This window comes from Mus musculus, chromosome 8 (assembly GCF_000001635.26).
Source record: "Mus musculus strain C57BL/6J chromosome 8, GRCm38.p6 C57BL/6J".
Taxonomy (NCBI): Eukaryota; Metazoa; Chordata; class Mammalia; order Rodentia; family Muridae; genus Mus; species Mus musculus.
In genome coordinates, this window is record NC_000074.6 from 66,018,320 (window position 1) to 66,041,315 (window position 22,996).

Below are 22,996 nucleotides of genomic sequence, written 5' to 3' on the forward strand. Positions count from 1 at the left end.
TTGATTCTTTGCTTTCACAGATGACGAAACAGATAAACTTGGATTTAATTCTTGAGAGACAAACCAGAAAACTTAGGCAGTGTCTCTGAAAAACCAGTGGTAAATGGAGATCAACCAATTGGGCAGAATTTGGGACGGTATAGTAAATGCTTTGTATGTAATGAGGGAGACCCCAAATTACAGCAAGCAAGAGGACCAGAGTTTAGAAACAGGAAGAGTTATCTAGAGTGTAAAATTGTATCAGTCGTTGGTGTTTAACATGCATCATTTCTTTCTAATGTGAATAGAGGAGCTTCCCAACTGGTGCCACATCTGTCTCGTTTATCACTGCAGCGGCGCTTGTTCTCTTGGTGCCTTTTCCTCTCCTAGTCAAATTGAATTCCTATTTCAGTTCTAGAGCTTTATAATGCCTTTCTCAAAAGCTAGCTGCATATGTATCAAAAGATGGCCTAGTCGGCCATCACTGGAAAAAGAGGCCCATAGGACACGCAAACTTTATATGCCCCAGTACAGGGGAACGCCAGGGCCAAAAAGGGGGAGTGGGTGGGTAGGGGATTGGGGGTGGGTGGGTATGGGGGACTTTTGGTATAGCATTGGAAATGTAAATGAGCTAAATACCTAATAAAAAATGGAAAGAAAAAAAAGCTACAGTTACTACCAGCTTAGCTTTTCTCTTCCCCTTTAAGGGTACCTTGTGTATGGGACTGTGTAAGAGCAAGCATATGTGTGTATGTGTGCATTGGGGGTGGGGGTGGGCGCTTAGGGCTGCACAACACACAGTTCAGTGAAGAATCCTTTGCAATCATTCATATTGCTCTGGGTTTGATTTGGTTTGGTTTTTCGTTTTTTTCCCGCAGTTTGGGGTTTTTTGGTCTTTTTTGGGGGGTTCTCTTTTGGGTTTTGGGTTTTGCGCCCCCCCCCCTTTCTGGTACTAAAAATTTACTCCTTCATGATTAAATGTAAAGCCTCATTACTGCTAAGCAAGCTCTTTACCATTGATCATTATCCCAAACTTTTCCTTTGTCTCTTTTATATTATTTTTGAGACTGTTTTCACTAAGTTAGTCTATCCTATACACACACTTGAGCCAAGAAGAACTTCCTACCTCAGGAATGTGAGATAAATTTGTACCATCAGATTATTCCTATTTCAGATTATGTAACAAGCAGAGATGTTAAATTTTCTTCTCGGAGTTACACGGTTAGTTCAGACTGTGAGATTGTAGTATTAGGCAGCTAAATTTAAATAAAGTAGTTTTTAAGTTGCTGAATCTATTTTGTCTGTATTTACAATAGAAATTCCAAAAGGAGAAAGTATCAGACATTGCACCAGGATACCTCCTCAAAGTCCCTAATATAATATTTAGCAAGATAAGTAGAAGCAAGTATAAAAACAAATGTTAATTGTTTCTCACAAACTTTTAACCTAAGTTGATGTTACTCCTGCTGTGATGGTTTCCTGCTTTCACCCCACTGATGGTAAAGGGGATTTTCTTTAAAAGATCGGTGTACTTTTAATCTTGTTAGTTTTGCAATGCAGATTCACTTTTTAATATATAGTACACAATTTATTTCAGATTTTCCTAGATAACAAGTATAAATATTTCATAAAACTAAAAGGATTCTTAAACTATATATAATATAAACCTTCGTGAATGGAGGGCATGTTTCAACCTTTGATGTTGCATGCAATGTATTTCCTAGAAGGCCTTAGAGACCCCATAGGAGGGAACAAATGCATGGTGCACATGTGTATAAGTAGCCTACCCAAGTGCATTCATATCTAACAGACAAAGCCAGCTGTATTTATGTGTAATGAGGTATTTCTCTTGTTTTCAATGAGTGCATTTAGAGATATTTATAGGAACTTAGAACAGAAGTCATAAACAACTTGTGTAAACAGCCTGGATTCTTTGTCTTTGATCCAGAGTCTATAACAGAATCCAATGGAGTGGGTGGGTTGAGCAACAGACAATGATTTCTCACTGTTTCCTAGGCTGGATACCCGGGGTTAAGGAACCAACAGACCTGACTTCTGAGGAGGCCTCATCCTCACAGGCAGATGGTTACCTGTAGCTGTTTCCTCACTTGCTAAAGGGCTGAGAGGGGAACAACCTATGCCATGTTACCCCATCTCAACAGTAATCCTATTCATTAGGAATATACTTTCCTGAACTAATTGCCGCTGTAATGCTATCACAGTACAGAGATTAACAGAGAAATTCAGGGGAACACAAAATTCTGTTCCTGTAACTTAATGACTTTTTTCTTTTACATTGGATTCTCTCTTCAAATATATGCTTCCATAGGATGTTACTCAGGACTGACGGATCAATATGCTATGTTGCCAGGGCCAAGAAGTGGGAATGGGTGGGTAGGGGAGTGTGTGTGTGTGTGGAGGGGGTTAGGGGACCTTATGGATAGCATTTGAAATGTAAAGGTCCCACAGGCTGCCTTCCTGTGCTGACTCTGCAACTATGCCCAGTATTGGACTCAGACTAGTGAGGTTTATAGGAGCATCACATATAGGGAGAATTTTATATCTTTGGGCATCTCTGTTTATACTTGTATGATCTTTGGGGGGTGGGACATATGCACTTCAGATATTGTCTTACTCTGTACCAACCCTAGTCAAAAACACACTAAGTGTACATGAAGATATAATGTCTCCACCCACAAGAAAACATGACTAGCTTCATTTACAAGAAGTATCCAGTGAGACAAAGTTAAGCACATCAGCTACTGTTTGTTCTCACTTTAGATATATCTTCTACATTAAAGGAATAAATTGATCATTTTTAAACCACTCATCTATGCATATTTATTAAACCCCAAAGGGACAAAGGGACAAAGTGGCATGAACAAAAGCTAGGATTTTGGCTCCATAGTGTGTAATTACTTTCCCCAAGGCTGATCTGGCTACCACCACTACAAAAGAGTAATCCCTCCATTACCAGAATGAACACAAAGCTTACTATTGGCATCTTTATCAATTAGGACCATCCAGTCATGTCAGTGGACATCTACCAATAAAGAGAAAATTATTGTTCTCACTGAAATATATAGACTGTATTCGGTATACACATTTGTACTCAATGCTCCTAATACTTCTACTATTATAATTTATGGGGATGCTAAACCATCATTTTCTTTCACACCACATTTCCCAGAATCAACTATTCATTTCACTCTAATGAATTGTGCCAATAAAGTCTTACTCACAGAATCATCTGGTTTTATCCATTCACTCCATCATTTTAAAGCAGGTGATCTGATAGGCTGATGTAATTTTCTATTGAAACTTAATTACCATGCAGGTTAAAGACTATATTCTATAAAAGTGACATTAATATTGCATGGCAAATAGAAGACTTTTAGTAATGAATAATGATCAGGTTAGCACATCATTACTTTCCATAGCCATTTATGAATATATGAATTCATATATGGATGTACAAACCTGGGGATGAAGAGATTAATAGAAATCACATTGTTCACTGAATAACCCTGTTGTAGCATTTGTATATCTATGCCCAAAAATTTAGATACAAGTGGTTGGAATTTCTTACTTCCTGTTTTGAGACAGCCATCCAGTTATTGTATGCTTTTCCAGAGGTTGAATACACAAACATGTTATTGCACTTGGTAGAATTACTGATCTTACTTGTAGAAGCAAAGTAGATCACAACCATGACTGTAAACTAGGAGAATGTGTTGAAGAATCCAGGATTAGTTTGTAATGCCAAAATTTAATAGACTTTTTTGTGACTCTAATTAAAATATGTATTATCCATTAAGGATTCAGATTATTTTAGGAATGAAGACATAGATTACCCACAAGCAGCTCAAATCAGAGGGCGTCTGTGATTTGTTATAATAGACAGGACACCATGACAATCCCACCAGCTTTGCATATGTCCAGTGTGTGTCTAGCTGTACAGATATATGTACATGTGTTTTGTAAGTTTTCCCCTCATTGATCCCTTATTACTTAAGTCTTCATATTGATATTTAACTGTGTTTCAGTATAGTCATAGCTGTAATAGAGATATAGTAAACATATAGTAGAGTTAGTGACACATGAGCTTCTGTCACTAGAGACAGACAGGAGACAGTCTAGACTTCAAACCTTATTTGTAGGGAAACAGTAAGAATTATTTCACACATATTAATGATATTTACAGTTTGTTATTCAAGAAGAAGCAGTTTGTGCTTGATTGGCAGTTCAAGTGTATAGATATGGCTGTTTAAGATTAAGGATGAATCATGTCTAGTCCATAGTATTGTTGTCTCCTTTGAATGGTACATGAGTATTGCTCTCTTAAAAGCAGAGCAGCCGTGATGATTCACTGGAGAATCTTGCAAGATCTGGTGTCTTAATGTTCTCTCGTGGAAGGAAACAGCATGTCCAGGAGGCTCATGAGACTCTTATGAGACCATTAAAAGTTCCTCCTAAGACCCTGTCCATCGTTGAGATTGAATGAGACTGGGATGGAATTGCTCCAAGGATCGCTATTGACTAGTTGTCAGGGGGATGTCCAGTAGCATGGATGCCTGTGAGCAGTCCGTTTTCCAGTAAACTCTGCTATTACTCACTGGCTCATCAAGCTGGAAGAATTGTTTCTGTCAGAGTCATCCTGATCACTCAAGAGCAGCTGGTTTATATCTTATGCTTCTTCACATATTTTCAGAGTCAGCCTGAATCTGCCCACACAAAGCTATCACAAACACAAGGGTAGCATCTGATCCTAGAGTTTTCAGCTCCTGCTCTACAGTGCCCAGGAAGTACTGTGGGTAGCTAGCCACTACCTTTTCCTAGGAGACATACACTCTTTACTTCTGGTTTCTCTCTGTGACATCATAAGGTAAATATTAGTCAGGTATTAATTGTTCAAGGTTCTCTAGAGAAAATGACACCATATCTATCTATATCTATATCCAGACTGTTTTATTTTATTTGGTAATTGGCTGCAAGATTTAAAAGGCTGGCATGTTTAAAAGCTGATGAAAATAGAATAGTTTGCTATGAGCAAAGAGAAGAACTTCAGGTTGAATATCAAACAGTTTCTTCTTGAAGAAGGCAAGTCATTGTTCTTGTCAAGCCATCAGCTGCTTAGATGGAGCTCATTCACGGTGGAGAGTGGGCCATCCTAATTGCCTGCTCTATAACAAAATGCCAAATTTATTTCTCCTAGTTCTTATACGAACCATTCATGTGAATGCCTCATTTTTTTCTTTGATGGCCATCCTTTCATTGAGTCACTATAACCTTGGGGATATTGCAATGTCTGTCACTTTTTCCTATAAATATTTAAATTATTGGTGTCTGGTGCCCTCCTCTGAACTTCTGGGAAATGAGAACCTTCAAACAATCCCTTTTAGCCTGGGAGATGTCCATTGATACCTGGAGTTCCTGCATACTTTAGAATTCTTTGTTTTGCTTTCTTAGTTACACAAATCTATATAATAAGTTTTCCATGTCAAATTCTCCATATTAAAATAGTTTGTGTGTCTTATAAGAATGAGACAAAACCTTGGTTGATAATGTGGTAGGTTTTATTTACAAAAGAATGATTAAATCATTCTGGCCAAAGTTGAATGACTAGTACAAAATTAATGCTGTGGAATGTAAGAAGCATGTAATTTTAATGTACACAACTGAAGGTAAAGATTAGAGATTTACCCTAGATGGTTCTTTTCCTCTGTATATGTCATAGTTCATTTAATCTCTGCAGGAACTCTGTGAGCCAAGTACTGCCTCACTATTTGGGGAATAAGGCATATTTAGAAGAGTTTAATAGAGATAGCAGGTGAGTGGTCCTACTAACTTTATCTCATAATTGTCTAATCTTATAACTTAGAACATAACTTTAAGTTTTAAGGCCAATACAACTAGGTATAAAAGAAATTGCAAGACTTGATGAGAAAACTGTTTAACTTAGCAGTAATCTTAAAAACCATTTTATGTTGTTCTTTCTCAGAATTGTACAAACAAATGTACAAAACAAAAACCTAAGCTGTTATGGATCAGTTTCTTAGACAGATTTGTCCTCATCTGTTGCGGGAAATATTACAAAATGAAACCGCGTGTCCCCACACTTGTGCCTCTGCCCGGGTGGCCTGGCCAGCCATGCACTGGCAGACGCTGGACGGCAATGGCCCGCTTGTTTTTATCTCATGGAGACTCTGACTCAGAACTCCACAATTTCTCCATCCAGTTCTCTAAGTTCCCAATGGCAAGTCGTTAGCATGCCAACCCCATGCTTCAAATCCACCACGGTCTTTGTGGTACACATCTGGCAAAACCACACTTTGCCACCATACCTGACTCTCTTGAACTCAGACAAGCCACTGTGTGAAGGAAAATGAAACACAAACTTAGTTCAGAAACAATGGTAACTTAATGTCGGGTACAACAACTGAGACCTAATCTTGTAAGCCTTATTAAAATCTGATTGGTCCAGTGATGAATCCTTGTGGATCCACCATGATACCAGGAAACTCTAGCAGCTACATCTTACCTATATGCTGCCTGCTTTCCAAAGGCACCTAACTCTCTCATGCTTCCTCTCTTTCTCCATCCAACCCAGAAGTCCCGCCTACTTGCCCAGTGATTGGCTCCTTTATTCATTAGGAGATGAACAGCACCAGTCCCATCCACAACACTCACTCATCAACCAAAAATACATAAATGAGAGGTCAGATTCCTACATACAAAACTCAGTCTTAGAAGCATGCATTTAAATTCATTCCAATTATTGTATTTTACCCGACGCTTTGCAAACTATTAGCTTATAACTTGAGAAGTATTAGGAAAACCATAAAATGCTAAACACATTACTTATTTGTTAAGGTTGTGTGACAAACATCATGGCCTAGGTAATTTAAAAGAGGAATGTACTTCCTCAAAATTAGGGACTAAAATTTTATGATCATGGTATCAAGAGTCGAGGGTTTGTTTGTTTTTTCTGAGTTCTCTCTGCTAGGTGACAGATTGCTGCTTTCTCTTTGTACCCACACAAACTATAAAGAATATTAACTAGATTAGGAGCCACCCAAAAGATCTCATTTTAATTTGACTGTATCTTTAAAGAGTCTGTCACCAATTATTGGAAAACTGATAATACTAAATAAATATTCACCGAGGGAAAGGACAAGTCAATGAGAAGTGATATATGGTAAAGACAATTCCCCTGAATAGTCTGTACTGAGGACTACTATATAAGAGACCTCCTACCTATCATGGGTACTTTAATTTTGTGAATGAGGATATAGACTACTGAGGACTACTATATAAGAGACCTCCCACCTATCAATCATGGGTACTTTAATTTTGTGAATGAGGATATAGACAATTGAATTTTTTGTTCAAAAACTGAGCAATCTATGCATACCATATTCAAATGCCAAACTGCTAATCCAAAGGTAGACAATCATATACAGAGAAGAAAATTTAGACTGTTGATCACATCCGTTCACCCTTTACAGCTTTTGTCCCATTCTCACTTCTAAAAACTGAGTAGGAGATTTTTCTACATCATTTCTCAATTCATTAGAATTTATTAGTTGCGGAGACAAATGATTAATGGCTCTATACCTGAATCCCTTTTCTCATGAGTATGTGCACAAATGAGTCACTGTTTGCATGTGTTAACACACTCTGTGTTCACACAAAAATACCCATCTAAAACATGCTTGCTCTCATCTTCCATCTTAGAATCCTTAACCGATACAGTTTAATTGTATCCATTTCTTTAAAGCAAATTACATAGTATTTGTTTCACTTTTGTTATGTACTACACACCAGTGTTACTCTCACGGCTAATCAACCAGTCTGTTCATCTTAGTACTGAGATATTTATTTTTTAGTTTTGTTTTGAACCCTGAAAATGAAGTTTCGGAATTGAGAATTCATGCATAAAAATCTTCTATTCAATTTTCAGAAGTGAGAATAGGACAAAAGATGTAAAAGGGGGAATAGGTATGATCAATATATACATGTTATATATACAATATATAATTAATAGGTGCTAGTAAAATACTTAAAATCTAGTCACTTTGAAAATCCAGGGAGGAGGATAGCTATGATTTAAAATTTGTATAACTTTGTTCACTCCCCTCTTTTCCTTCCATGTACTTGTTGGCTGACTGCAGATTTGTAAAATTCTGCTCTATCAAGTTTAGTTTCAGCTCTAACCATGTTTGCCATTTATTTACTAGGATAGTTCAAATGGTTCAGTTAAAATTGAAATTCTTCCCAGCTGTAGGACCTGAATTAGGAATCTGGTTGGGCCTGTGTTATTTCCAGTCATCTGAAACACGCGATCTAGCAGCTAGAACTTAAGTGCTGTAAGGGACAGATGCTAACCTCATCATATTCTACATGTTGAAAGCATGAAGTCTCATGAGATTGAGGGAGTGAAAAGGAGGGCACAGAGGAAGAGGGATAGGGTTGCACAACAGCTTTTAACCTATTGCTTACTATGGTAGATTGGTCTAGTCTAGAATCTTGTCTACTTTAACATTTGTCTGATTTAGTATTTCCTGGGCTGTCTCCTCTTCCTGATTCTTGTCCAAATTTTTGGGTTGCACACAGCAACTTTTCAAAACCATACAACCTTCTAAAAGGAACATGTTTTGGTTTCAGAAAAATCCATACTAAACAACAAATGCATCCCTATTGTCATGTACCTCAGCACAGAAACCCTTAAAAAGTATTTGTAGAGTATAGAATAATTAAAATGTTACTGAAGTTTTATGATAGTACAATTGATAAGCTATTCTAAAAATAGCATGCATATATGCCTCTTATAAATTTTTATAAATTCCATAAATATGTACATGTTACCACTGGACAATTATATATTATATATATTAAATATATATATATATATATATATATATATATGTATGTATTAATCAAAATGAATATTATTTATAGTTATTGGAAGACATATATATTTATATATAGAGAGATAGATAGAGTCAATGAAAGGCATGTATTAGATATACAGGTATTTAAGGTATGAATGCTTATGTATATATGCAATTATATATACAGATATTTAAAATTATATGTATATATATAACATTTATGTATACATTCATTTGAAATGTAGTTTTAATTAGAATGCTCTTAGCAGACTGTAACTGGAAATAATATAATAACAACTTAATGGACAATTACATATTAAATTTATATAATGACCGATTTAAAATCACTACAACTTCACACAAAAATATGGGTGAATTTCACAAGTGGTAAAGTGAAGGAATCCAGGAATTAATTTGTGTCAACTTTATGATCCTTTCCTATGAAGCTCAAACACAAACAAAATGAATGTATAAATATTTTAAAGATTAATGGTTACCTTTATGAGTGATATTAACTGGTTGTTCTAAACCTTGACCTAGATGGAAATCATTATATGCAGTTATGCTAAGAGTAGTAAAGTACACACTTAAAAATACATGTATACACGTATACATTTAGTAAAGTAGACAGTTAAAATTTTTTCTACTTCATGTACATGATATCTTAATATAAAAGTATTTAAAATATATTTACATACAGCTTGTTTTGAATTCTTATACTAAACACAAAAAGGATGAAACATAGCAGGAAACTGTTTCATTATTAATATATATTATTTATTTTTCATTAATTACTTATTTCATTTATTTACATCCCAAATATTGCCCCCTGCTGGTCCTCCTTGCAGAGTTCTTCCCCTCTTCCCCCTCTACTTTGCCTCTGAGAGGGTGTCCCCACTCCATGTATCTCTTCACTCTGGAGCATAAAGTCTCTATGGGTTTAGGTGTATCCTCTCCCACTGAGGCCAGACAGGGCAGCCCTCTGCTGCATTTGTGCCGGGGACCTTGGACCAGCCCATGTATGCCCTTTGGTTGAGGGCTTGGTCGCTCCCAGCTCCCAGTAGTCCATGTTAGTTCACACTGATGGGGTTGCCATCTCCTTCAGTTTCATTAATCCTTCTCCTAACTCTTCCATGGAGTTCCCCAATCTCCTCCTTCATGCTTGTCTGTGAGTATCTGCATCTGTCTCAGTCATTTCTCTCAATAGAGCTTCTCAGAGTGTCTGCAAATACAACATAGCTTCAGTAATAGTGTCTGGAATTGGTGCCCTCCTTTGGGATAGTTCCTAAGTTGGGCCAGTCACTGCTCAGTCCAATTTGGGGTCTATTATTTAGGGGGAAGACACTTTGGGAGAGTCTTGATAAATTTTTATCCTCTAACTTTTGTCTTTTATTATAAATTTAATTTTGTTAGAATGGATTATTATTGTAAAATTAATTTCCTGCCTATATGTTTTGATGAGAAAATAGATGGTATATTACACACTAATAATTTACTTATATTTCCCAAAGACACAGTGTTTCTGATGATATTTAGTCTAGTAAATTTTCTCCTTAAAATTCTAAGTTACACATCTCATTCTTACATTCTGCTCCAGTGTATAGTTTCTGTTGTCATACAAGAACTGTTCATTGTTGCTTGGTCTTCCCTCTGAGTTTCTTTAAACTGAAACAGAAACACAGCCTTTTGTGGAGAAATTCTGAATCTGTATCCTTTCACATGAATATTTATGTATGTATGTGTGTGTGTATGTATGTATGTATGTGTGTGTGTATGTATGTATGTATGTGTGTATGTATGTATGTATGTGTGTATGTATGCATGTATGTATGTATGTATGTATGTATGTATTATGTATGTATGTATGTATGTGTTGAATTCAAGGTGAAACATCTCAATGGGTTGAGAGAACTCTTTCCTTTCCTTTAAAACTTTTTGCAACACTGCTAACAACAGAAGGGTCGATTGAGGGCATTTCTGTGTGGCAGTTCACAGAGCACCATGCTACTTGGTAATTTGGGGTGTCTTAGGGATGAATCCTCCAGTTACTGAGATTAGCTTGTGCTTTCCTGTGCCTCTAAGAGACACTGTATTTAAGGTTTATTCTAAATGACTTCATCTATGAACAGGTTGTTTATATTTTCCTTATTATCATATTCTCTCTCTCTCTCTCTCTCTCTCTCTCTCTCTCTCTCTCTCTCTCTCTCTCTCTCTCTCTCTCTCTCCCTTCTCTCTTAAATGGTATTTGCCCTGTGGAAGTGTCTGTCCTCAACTACTCTTAACCCCTCTGGACAATGTTTTTAAGTTTATCAGGAGCTGAAGTCCTGCTTGGAGATAATAAATTAACTGTGAAAGTTATCTAGAGATCAAGACCAGAGGAATCAAGCAGTGTATTAGGACTTTAAAAATTATATTAAATCTAAATCTAGAATCCCATCTGAATCAGATCAATCCTTGTCTACTCAAATGTATGAGTCCAAAATAATCTGAGAAATGAGCATGAAGGGATCTCTAAGCTAATAAAGTTTTATTAGAATGTGTGTATGGTAATATAGAAATTAACTTACTTTTACTTGAGTGGTTATTAATTAATTACAAACATAGGAAAGGAGAGAAATTGGTCAAGAGCCTGGATATTGGAGTAAAAATTTCAGGATTGAGATTGACCATTGGTGTCTATTGGTTAATGCCTTTGATTGGACTTCTCATCTTTGATCCTAACTTCCTTGTAGCATCATCAAAATGATTGGGGACCCAGCTTTTAATCAGTACAGATATCCAACAGACAATGGATTATAAGATGAAAATATAATGTTGGTTAACAGTTTGGGGTGTCAGTGCATGGTCAATATGTTCCTTTGTTTTGGAATTTTAGTAAGAGAATACATCAGAAGAAAGGTTAATGGCACCCAGGAAAGGGGATAGAAAGGACTAGGGTCCCCTCAGTATCTCCTTCCAGGACTTCTCCTTTGTGACTTAAGTTCCTTCAGCTAGTTGTCTCTTCCTAAAGTTCTACCATGCCTCAGTAATTACATGGTCTAGCAAGGAAGTCTTCAACACCTGAAGCCTGTAACCAGAGCCACAGTGACCAAATTAACCTGTTTGTTGTATTAAAATTTCCTTTTATTTTACATGTATGGGTGCTTTGCATGAACATTTTTTTTTGCACCACACACACGTGTGTCTTGGATCCACAGAATCAAGAAGATGGTGTCAAATACTTTGGAACTGCAGTTATAGACATATGTGAGCCACCACATGGGTGCTGGGGATTTAACCTGGGTCCTCTGGGAAAAAGGTCCATGTTCCTGTTAGCCATACCTCCAGGCTCTTGTTTACGTTCTCATGGAAACCCCTAGCAGCCACAACTCATATTGCCTTTGAATGTGCCATTGGTTCTTCTCTCTTGGTGTTGTTTCTTCTGTGAGACCCTCATGCCAGAAGCCCTGGAGTATAGTCCTAGACTTCTGGGATTCTTTACTCACACTTTAGATATACATCTGATTCTGCTCCTCAGCTCATGACTTCTCTTCCCTTATGGTGTTTATTCTTACATCTGTATGTCCAAAGCCCAACTATTTTTGAGAGCTTAGCTAAAAGCACTGGTTCATTTGATTACTCTCTAAAATTGGGTGTTAGATTTTTTTTCTACTTCTGAGCTTTTGCAGCATCTAAGTGTTTTCCATTCTGTGTTATAGCTTCTTAAATATGAAATTTTATCTGCTAGACTTCCAGTGTGGAGATGCACCAATCTTTCTATATTGCATACAGCACGCAAAGTTTTGGTGCACAGAAGATGAATAAATACCCACTATATGGATTAATCTTGTTTAAATACAATTTAAAAGAAAATACAATGTTTTCGAATCTATTTGTAATAATTATTATTGTCAAAACAAAGAATGCATATAAAACTAAGTGATATAAAATATATCAGCTGTATGAACCAAATTTTATTAAATTAAATTGTCTTATTTATTATCACTTCATTTATGTCTATAATATTGACCATCCATATATCTCTATTTATCTATCTGTCTGTAACTATCTATTTATCTATCTAAACAAAAATTTATCTTACTATTGCCATCTATTGCAAAAGACAAATTAGATGTTGACAGTATTCATTTTTGTGTAATATGATGGAGAAGTTTTTAATTTTTTTTTTTTTGCATACCATGCCCTTCCTGCCAATATGCACTCTAGTCCGTTGGAGCTGTAAGCTAAAAAAATTCTCTCTTATAAATTACTTCAGAGACAAAAAAAGTGATCAATACAGTTATTTTTCAATCTTCTAGAAATACCAGCCACAACAGAAAATACCAGCAAAATAAATTTGCCAGTCTTAGATAATTGTCTTAGTATACATGGTGGCTCATTTTTAAATCTTTGTGTTTATGTTTGCATAAACATTTTTGAGAGTGTGTACAACCACGTTTGCAAGCAGATACATGTTGCAGCCAGAGGTTAGCATCAAAGTATCTTTCCTTTGCCATTGTCCCATCTTAATCTGTTTGTTTGAGGCTGCATCTCTCAGTGAACCTGAAGTTCCAAGTTTGTATAGACTTGCTGGCCAGTGAGTGTCTGGGGGTTTTCCTGTACTTCTTTGCTAGAGCTAGGATTCCAGGGACCATGCCCAGCTTTTTATGTAAATTCTTCCCTCCTGCACTCAGGATCTCATACTTGCAGGTTCTTAGCCCACCATGTCATCTCATTAGACTCTTTAACTCTAATTCTAATACAGTGTTTGTCAATCTATGGTTCATGGCCCCTTTGGCAAACATTTATCTCCAAACATATTTGCATCAAAAGCCATGATAGTATCAAAATTACAGTTAGGAAGTAGCAACAAAAATCAATTTATTCTGATTGAGAGAACACCACAAAATGTAGAACTGTATTCAAGTGTTGCAATACCAGGGATGCTCAGAACCACTGTTCTAATGGATCAACTTTACAATTATAAAAGTTCAGAATTACAGCATAAACAATTATATAAAATTAAGGTGACCTAGAAACTTAGTAGCTGTATTTCTACTTTCAAACAGTTAAATTTAGATTAAGTAGTTAAATAGAGTGACTAGACCTAAGAGATCTGCCCTTGATAGTGATTTTAGGGTTGTTGTGCTGAGACAGAAGAGGGAATGTTTCTTTCTTCCTTCTCTATTGTAAGCACAATAACTAGTTGTTAAACTTGGGAAATCTTAGTGTGAATGAACAACACATAATATCTAATAAGAAATCATAAATGAATTACTGAGTATTTCCATACAGAAAAATTTGTAAATCTACTCTTAAGTATGATATAAGCATGCTGAAATTAAAAGCACATAGAAATAAAAAGAAAAAAACCACAAGGAGTCGAAAAACAAGGAAGTGATACATATTTTGAAAATATTCCCTAAATGATGAGTTTGGAAAATGTGCTTCACGATAGTGCACACATGAAGGAAAAATGAAGAATGTCTTGATCATTTGAAGAGGCAATTTTATCATCTCATTAATTAAAAATGTGTATAATAATCTTCCAAAATTTATTTCTGAGGAATTATATTAAGTATTAACTCAATGGTGATGGAGTACTATATATCACTTCTATGTACTTTTCAAATACAGCATCTTTTCTTGAACACTGAAAGGTACAAATTCAAGACATATGTTTCCTTGCAGAAGGTTTTGATTCTTGAACAAAAATAATTTATCTGTATAGTTTTCTAGGATAAAATTGTACAATTTACTTAGTTAAGTTTGACATTATCAATGATTTCTTTTCTTCTTTATAATATTCTTTTTTTTTCCATTTTTTATTAGGTATTTCGCTCATTTACATTTGCAATGCTATACCAAAAGTCCCCCATAGCCACCCACCCCCTCTCCCCTACCCACCCACTCCCCTTTTATTGCCCTGGCGTTCCCCTGTACTGGGGCATATAAAGTTTGCGTGTCCAATGGGCCTCTCTTTCCAGTGATGGCCGACTAGGCCATCTTTTGATGCATATGCAGCTAGAGTCAAGAGCTCCGGGGTACTGGTTAGTTCATAATGTTGTTCCACCTATAGGGTTGCAGATCCCTTTAGCTTCTTTGGTACTTTCTCTAGCTCCTTCATTGGGGGCCATGTGATCCATCCAATAGCCGACTGTGAGCATCCACTTCTATGTTTGCTAGGCCCAGGCATACTCTGACAAGAGACAGCTATATCAGGGTCCTTTCAGCATAATCTTGCTAGTGTATGCAATGGTGTCAGCATTTGGAAGCTGATTATGGGATGGATCCCCGGATATTATTCTTAAAGATGTCTGTTGAAGGAAAATATATTTAGTTTGTCATAGATCTATTGAAAGAAACAACTCTATAACAATAAAATGGAAATAGGAGTTGTTTGCTCAGTTGGGAGTATCTACTAATTTGTGTCATTTCTTATTTAAGGTTGAATTAATTGCTGATGTAAAGTTGCTTTATTTAGCTGAACTATCATAACATAGAGGGAGAGAAAGAGGGAAAAGGAGAGGGAGAGGAAGAGAGAGAGTGAGAGAGGGAGAGGGAGAGAGGGGTTCAAAACTCCAATCACGTAAAATGAAACAGTGCTAATTTAACACCTATGTGATTAAGAACTGCAAATTACAACAGCTCTGTGTGACTGCCAGATGGTGCATTTAAATGTGTTCCACAGTCTCTGCATATTCTGGGGAGTCAAATGGTCAGGGGAATGTGGATAAAACATCGTGGATCTGTGTGATCCATTTTACAACACACAAAAGATGCTTTCTTCCTTTCTGTTCATTATGTAACACTGACGTAAAATGCCAATCCCACAATGTTCACTTCAGTTTTATTGTAAAGAGGTACAGTTTGTCTTTAGATTATTTTCCTTAAAAATTTCCAAGCATTTTCCTCAACTGTACATTATATTAAATTAGAATAAGACAAATGCCAATTTTCTCTGGGAGCTTAATCTTGGTTTTCCTGAGAATTAACCCATGTTGAATTATGAATTGGTATTTTTCCTTACCACACTATCATTGTATCCAAAGTATTAATAATAATCTGATAAATATATTCATAACTATAATGAACCCTGAATTTTGTTCGTCCTGTCTATCCCATTACTAAAAATGATTAACAATTTTTATTTTGTCCCCTTATACTCTGCAGTTGCCGTGAGAGGTTCTGGTAATGGTCTAGTTATGTTTGCTTATCTCTTCACATTGATTATCCATTTCCTTAAAAGTTACCACACACTGCTCTTAAAAAGAGGATGAAAGCATGTAATGAACACTGTCTTGTACATTTGCCTAATTTCTTTTAAGCTGATTATTTAAATCATTCCTCACGAAGATGGGTATCTCATTGTGACTCCCTGAGAGGACATTAAGCAGTCTACATAAGGAAGGGTAAAAATAAATACTTCTAAATGTATCGGGGTGTTGGCCATTTCCATATGCGCTATGCATAGCAACACACATTGCTTGCCTCTTCTTATTTAAGCTTCTTATCTGGTATTTTAAGTTGTTCTTGCCTTAGTTTGCACTATGTAGAACAAGGTATTTCAGAACTGGGTCTATGGAAAAAAGCACTCTGCTATAATTTAATTTCAAATGTGTAGGGTTTCAAGTTATATATATTTAAAAATTTTATAATATTAAAAGTTTACAAGCTTTGATTTTTCAGATTTTAGCCACCTTAGTTAACACATAAACTATTTTTTAATTATATGTTTGAGAATTTTGTACAATGTGTTTTGATCATGTTCATGCCTGCTCCAGCCCCTCTCAGACCCATGCCCCTTCAATACTTATCCAGCCTTCTTTTCTTCCTTCCTTCCTTCCTTCCTTTACCTCCTTCATTTCTTTCATTCTTTTCTTCCTTCTTTTTATACCTGTCAAGTCCTATTTGTGCTGCCCATAAAATTTTGGATGTGTAGCACCACAGTTGACTTAATAATAGAAATATTCTTATAAAGAAAATCAACTCTCACCTGCTATTTATTGCCAACCATACTTGACAAAGGGTGGAGCTTAGTGCCTCTCAACTTTCCCTGCTGGTATTTGGTCTGGCTTGACCTTGCACAGATCTTGTGCATTCTGTCACAAGTACTGTAAGATCTTGTGTACAACCGCCCTACTGGATCCAGAAGTTACTCCTTATGTTATGTTCATTCACTGACACCTTTTCTTCTCCTCTTTTTCCATGATTTCTAATTTTTGAGAGGAAGATGGTGCAGTATGTACATTCCATTTAGGGCTAGAAATTCTGTAGTTTTTCATCTTTTAAATTTGGACTAGTTGTGAGTTTCTGTGCTAATCACGAATCTACTACAAATAGAAGCCTCTCATATTTGAGTTGAAAAACATAGAGGATCTAGGGCTACAGTGGCTATTTCTCAACATAATAACGGCAATATAGAGTTCCCCTCCCCCAAAACCTGGGTAAACAGCTATAGAATCTACATTGAAAAAAATAAACTTTTATGTGTTTGAGATTTCATTAGGCTTTTGTATAGTTCAGATTGCAGTACCCAAGAATCTTGTTTATGGAAATTGAAGGTATAGAGACAAGGTTATCCTTAAGACTTATATTAGGTGCTACAAGTAGGGATTAATAGCAGTTCTTCCTCAAAATCACACATAATCACAAAAAAGTCACACAGATTTTAATAAGATGAACCAAAAGCTGATCTCATTCCTATGAGCACAAAGACCATAGGGGATGTAAGCCACCAGCTCAGAATTTGGACAGCTCAGTACTAGCAGCCTTCCAAAGACACACAGTAAGAAGCAAGAGAGAACACAGAGTAGGAATTTTATCTCAGAATAACTTTTGTGTGTGTGTGTGTGTGTGTGTGTGTGTGTGTGTGTGTGATAGTTTATATTTTTAATTTTATTACCACGTCAGATATGGTTTACATCAATTTTCTTTTTTTTTTCATTTCTTTTTTGTTAGATATTTTCTTCATTTACATTTCAAATGTTATCCCCAAATTCCCCTACACCCTCCCCCTGCCCTGCTCCCCAACCCACCCACTCCCATTTCCTGGTCCTGGCATTCCCCTGTATTGGGGCATATGATCTTCACAAGACTAAGGGCCTCTCCTACCATTGATGGCCAACTAGGCCATCCCCTGCTACATATGCAACTAGAGACACAGTTCTGTGGAGTACTGGTTAGTTCATATTGTTGATCCTCCTACAGGGTTGCTGACGCCTTTAGCTCCTTGGTTATTGTCTTTAGCTCCTTCTTTAGGGGACCTGTGTTCTATCCAATAGATGACTGTGAGCATCCACTTCTGTATTTGTTAGGCATTGGCATAGCCTCACAAGAGAGAGCTATATCAGGGTCCTGTCATCCTTAATCGTCAGGAAAGTGCAAATCAAAACAACCCTGAGATTCTACCTCACACCATTCAGAATGTCTAAGATCAAAAATTCAGGTGACAGTAGATGCTCGCGAGGATGCAGAGAAAGAGGAACACTCCTCCATTGCTGGTGGGATTGCAAGCTGGTACAACCACTCTGGGAATCAGTCTGGCGGTTCCTCAGAAAATTGGACATAGTACTACCGGCAGATCCAGCAATACCTCTCCTGAGCATATACCCAGAAGATTCTCCAACTTGTAATAAGGACACATGCTTCACTATGTTCATAGCAGCCTTATTTATAACAGCCAGAAGCTGGAAAGAACCCAGTTGTCCGTCAACAGAGGAATGGATACAGAAAATGTGGTACATTTACACAATGGAGTACTACTCAGCAATGAAAAACAATGAATTTATGAAATTCTTAGACAAATGGATGTATCTGGAGGATATCATCCTGAGTGAGGTAAACCAATCACAAAAGAACACACATGATGTGCACTCACTGATAAGTGAATAGTAGCCCAGAAACTTAGACTACCCAAAATACAATTTACAAAACACATGAAACTCATAAAGAAGGAAGACCAAAATGTGGATACTTTGTTCCTTCTTAGAATGGGGAATGAAATACCCATGAAAGAAGTTACAGAGACAAAGTTCGGAGCTGAGACAGTAGAAAGGACCATCCAGAAACTGCCTTACCTAGGGATCCATCCCATATACAACCACCAAACCCAGACAATATTGCATATGCCAGCAAGATTTTTCTGTCAGAACAACTCTTAAGCTTTGTAACACACAGTCTGCAGTCTTCAAGAATCTGCAACCTGTAGTACAGCATAGTAATGGCAGAATTATTAATAAGTATAAAGGAAGATATGGCATGAAAGATGGAAAGGAAGAAATTTACACAAGAAAATGAACAGGGAATCTTCAAAAAATGTTATACACACACACACACACACACACACACACACCATCCTGCATCACTAACCCTTGAGAAAAGCTTTATACAATTAATGTTGCAAAGAGGTGACTCAGTACATATTGTATCATTGTATACATTATTAAAATTAAGCCCTTCTTGCCAGCTGGTGTTTACAGAAGGAAGGGAAGTAGATCACAGCCTAGAGCATCTACTAATCCCTAAATGATGAAAGAGCCACAAAGAACCTCTGTCTTTTGGATGCTTTCTCTGTAAGATTCTACATGGGGTAACTTTTATATGTGATCATCTCGTTTTACTTTAATTCTTCTGAAAAAATCTAAAGAGCCTGTGATATATAATTCATTATCCTCATTTTAACTCAAAGTAGTGCAATCATGAAGATTTAATTGCTAGCTTAGATTACATACTATTCAGGGGGAGGAGCTGCATTCAAACAGGAAGGTGTCCTCTTTGCTCTTGAGTAGGTTGGCTGCTTGATGGTAGACTGCTGCATTCGATGCACTAAAAAAGACATAGTGATAAAATGCTAGGTGCAACTGAGTAACTGTCCAAATGTTCCTGGAAACTCTGGACTACTAAAGCATTGTAGTAACCTTTGTTCCTGAGTTAATTCTCTGGGCAACCACAATTTGGGCCCTTCTCTGTGTACTTCATCAGTGTCAGCTCTGTAACTGAAGGCTACTTAAAATCAATCTTCTTAAATTTTCATGAATTTCATTAACTCTACTTTTAATATAAACAAATACAAGAAATACAATAAATTATAAAGAAATATACACATAAACTTTACAATTTCAGTTATTGTAATTTTACTCCTATACCACTTTATATTAAAATATTTTGTTAATAAAAATTGAGGTATAATATTTAAAGTTTTTTATTTTATCTCCTTTCAGTGAATTGTTCGTTTGCCTTGGTTTTCTTTCTATAGCTATTGAGCTTTTTTTACTGAAAGAGTTACTCTTACATTCTCTAAGAGTCTTATTTTTCCTCTCAGCCACTTTTGTCAGGTCAAAACTCTTTCCCATAGATTTTAAATAGATCTTAAACAAATGTTTGAACATTTGCTCTCAAATAATATTCAACTCATGAGACCCCTGCTAGTTAAAGGCACTTCCACATTCCTGCTTACAAGCTTAAGACAAAATCAGTATCATCTCATGGATTGAGTATCAGTATAGCTCCCCAACTAAGAAGAAAACAGTCCTTTGTTTTAGAAATGGTTGCGACCTTACTAGATTATAACACTCTACAGGAGAAAAACCAAAACCAACCTTGTTGTCTGAAACAGCTTAATTTTTCATGAGTTCATGTCATCCGAATAGAACAGTATTAAGTCAAAATTTATACAGACATCAGCTCATAACCATCACACAGGCAGAAAAACATATAGATAAATCAAGAAAAATTATTTTCTTAGAGAAATTACTGTAAATCTATTATATTTCCTTTTTGTTTCTTATTATTGATTTAGAATTACCAGTTAGTCCACATATAACCAAAACTAGGGTATACAACAAATAAGAAAAAAAATGCATGAGTAGCAAACAAAATAATTCAAGGTATAGCCTTTAAAAATTTACCTAAAGAACCATTTCTGTGACAGGTTAAAGGCATAAAACCATCAAGCTTTTAACATGTTTCTGAGATCCTAGCAATATAATAGCTATGACCCTTCAGGAAAATAGTGGTTAATTCTCTGGGTTTTGGATCCATGTCCTGTAAGTGCCTCATCCCTTATGCCTGAGACTTCTCCTCTCATGGTTTCACTCAGCTGTTAATTGATACCCACAAACTGTGGGAATCACTTGAGAGACTGAGGGAATCCCACACTAAATTGTATGGGTGGTTCTTGCTTCCTGTCTGTTCTGATCAGCTCCACAGTATACAAACTATTCCACACTAAGCAGAAACACAGACCAATCATCTTGCCTGGCCACCAACATTCAGCCAGCCTCCCTGCACTGTTTTCTAGAAGTTCAACACACATTTTTACAGATTTCTAGATAAGACCCAATTAATTGTCATAGTGGTGTGGGGGATTTCTATCCTCCACAAACCATTCTTTACTTAAAATAATAATAATTTCAACATCCTGTTTCTTCAAGAGAAAGACCTTTGAGTTGAGCCAGAGGTCTTACATAGTAAAGTTGGATCAATTCCTGTGGGTTCTACTGCCTGTTAAAGGATTCTATAACAAGCCTCCTTTCCATAAACACCGTTCAATGAATCATATATTCAATTTTATTAATAGCCTTTATTGTTACATTAGCTGTATCTTTATAGAAGAAAAAACCTGAAACAACAACATAGACATGATTCCTGTGTACCACTTTTTTATCACTTCCCCTCTTACTAAAATCTATCAAATTAGCATGTTATCTTTATTACCAGTGAGGAGACTGTTAGAGACTTATTTTGACCTGAAGACTGAAGCTTGTTTGGGTTGCTGTGATTCTTGCCTAACGTCTACTTTCTGGTCCTGCCTCTCAGCTCAGATATCATGCTACTTCCCACCGTGGTTCTGTGGGTTCCTCCACTTTGTGAGAATTTCCTGGTTTTCCTAGGTTTTCGTGACCTTGATGGGTCTGTGGGGGTGGATGCTTCTTTCTACAACTTTTATATTTTACCAGGTTTAAGATGAAATCATGAGTTAGGAGGAGGGTCATAGAAAGGCTGTTTGAGAAAGCACCCAAGGAACTAAAGGAAACTGCAACCCTATAGGTGGAACAACAATATGAACTAAGCAGTACCCTGGAACTCTTGTCTCTAGCTGCATATGTATCAAAAGATGACCTAGTCGGCCATCACTGCAAAGAGAGGCCCATTGGACTTGCAAACTTTATATGCCCCAGTACAGGGGAACGCCAGGGCCAAAAAGGGGGAGTGGGTGGGTAGGGGAGTGGGGGTTGGTGGGTATGGGGAGACTTTTGGTATAGCATTGGAAATGTAAATGAGCTAAATACCTAATTAAAAATGGGAAAAAAAAAGAAAGGCTGTTTTCATTACAACCTCATAAAAAAGTTTTGGCTCCTTCTTAATTTTAATTTCTTTTACTCTTCATCTCCCTCCATCTTGTTTTCTTATATGCTAATGTTTATATAAGATAAATATGTATTTGTTTTATTTGAATAAGTTAGGTTGCTGCTTTACTCCTATCTGAAAATTTAACTTTAAATATTGAAGGAACTTAATATGGATTACAGTGTCCTGACTGCCTCTGCAGGTTTAGCTGAAATTCTTTTCCTACACAGCCTATTTTTCCAACCTCCTTCTCCTACCTGCACCTATTTAAAAGAAAAAAATGCTTTAAATGTACACTCTCACCCATTCCAGATTGGTGAACATACTCACTAGACAGTCAGGGCCACCATCCTGACTTTAAAACACACAGTGTAACACAGTCAACTTAAACACTCTGCAGTAATAGCTTAGGGAGTCCAGGGTATTGCAGAGAATACAATCTGTCTCCACAGAACAACAGAAACACAGAGAGAACCAAAAATAGCAGAAGCTGTGTAATAGACCATGTAACAAAATAAAACTTCCAAATCTGTTAATTGTTGATTCAATTTTATGTGTTTGTTTTTTCATTTCTCCCAAACTATTGGATGGCATTAACTCTTACCTTTTCATTCCTAAGAAACATTAACAAACCAAAATGAAAAAAATGCTTTATTTATATTGAAATTATGTTGTGTTTATAAGATAGCTTGGAAAAATCTAGTAATTTGTATTACACTTGCAGAGGTTCTTGATTTAATGAAGTGGGCCTTTTACTTTTCAATTGCATTTTTTATTGCCTTGTACTTGTGTGT

General features: G+C 36.4%; 1 protein-coding gene across 9 annotated transcripts in view; it reads left to right on the plus strand.

The window, feature by feature from the left end:
• The window catches only part of Marchf1 (membrane associated ring-CH-type finger 1), an 854,833-nt gene that overhangs the window by 400,311 nt on the left and 431,526 nt on the right, over window positions 1–22,996 (plus strand). The gene's annotated exons all lie outside the window — the stretch shown is intronic.